The sequence below is a fragment of the Bactrocera latifrons genome, unplaced genomic scaffold, assembly GCF_001853355.1.
Source record: "Bactrocera latifrons isolate USDA-ARS-PBARC rearing strain unplaced genomic scaffold, ASM185335v1 scaffold_420, whole genome shotgun sequence".
In the NCBI taxonomy this organism is placed as follows: Eukaryota; Metazoa; Arthropoda; class Insecta; order Diptera; family Tephritidae; genus Bactrocera; species Bactrocera latifrons.
Window position 1 is genome coordinate 170,031 of NW_017537069.1, and position 1,252 is coordinate 171,282.

The following is a 1,252-nucleotide window of genomic DNA, read 5'->3' on the forward strand; positions in this document are numbered from 1 at the left end:
GTCACCCTGATCACTTTGGTATATATAACCCTATATCTGACTCTTTTAGTTTTAGGACTTACAAACAACCGTTATGTGAACAAAACTATAATACTATCTTTAGCAACTTTGTTGCGAGAGTATAAAAATATATTAGCAATACAGTGGACGATCAGAAATCAGAAACCCTTAGTGATTAGAATTTCCATAAATTAGAATCAGAATTSAAAATTTGAATTCAGTTCGGGAACTAAACTATTATATTGTCTGTGCAAAATAAATCGTAAAACTGGTGTATATCCAAATTATTTATGTCATTTGCTATTCGTCGTCGCACTAATGTATGCGCATTTTTGGCTAGTTGAACTGTACTGTAACTGTATAAATGTAACTATAACTGTAAAAATACGCCTGTTTTTTATCGAAAATCGGGAGCTTAGATACAAAATTCAGAAGGAACAATTTCCAATCTTACCTGGAACAAACACTGCTGGATTACATAATTATTATTTTCACAAGATTTCTGATAAAGAATTATGAAAAATAAAGTTCAGTTCTTATTAAATATTTTGTGGAATTAAATGGTTATTCACTTTTCTCAAGAAAACAATTTGCAACCGAAGACTATTTTGCTTATTGATAACTACTCTGTCCTTCTGTCCCCTAATCTGCGCCAACTACCGTGGGATTAGCCTCCTCAACATCGCATATAAGGTTCTATCGTATTGTGTGAAAGATTAACGCCCACCGTCAACAAACTGATTGGACCTTATTGGCTTTAGACCTGGCAAATCAACAACCGWCCAGATATTCACCATGCGCAAATTCTTGGAAAAKAYCCGTGAAAGGAGAATCGACACACACCACCATTTGGTATCCTCGCAAAACTAATACGGCTGTGCAAGCTGACGTTGAGCAACATAAAAAGCTCCGTCAGAATCGGGAAGGACCTCTCCGAGCCGTTCGATACCAAACGATGTTTCAGACAAGGCGATTCCCTATCGTGTGRCTTCTTCCACCTGCTTCTGGGGAAAATAGTTCGAGGTGCCGAGCTAAATAGAGAAGGTACCATCTTCTGTAARAGTGTACAGTTGCTGGCGTATGCCGATGATATTGATATCATCGGCCTCAACACCCGCGCCGTCAGTTCTGCTTTCTCCAGACTGGACAAGAAGGCGAAGCAAATGGGTCTGGCAGTGAACGAGGGCAAGACGAAATATCTCTTGTCATCAAACAAACAGTCGTCGCACTCGCGACTTGGCACTCACGTCAC

The 1,252-nt window shown here is 39.2% G+C and overlaps 1 protein-coding gene across 6 annotated transcripts in view; it reads right to left on the minus strand.

Moving 5' to 3' along the window:
- Window positions 1–1,252, minus strand: part of LOC108972751 (lipase member H-A) — a 15,142-nt gene that overhangs the window by 7,302 nt on the left and 6,588 nt on the right. The gene's annotated exons all lie outside the window — the stretch shown is intronic.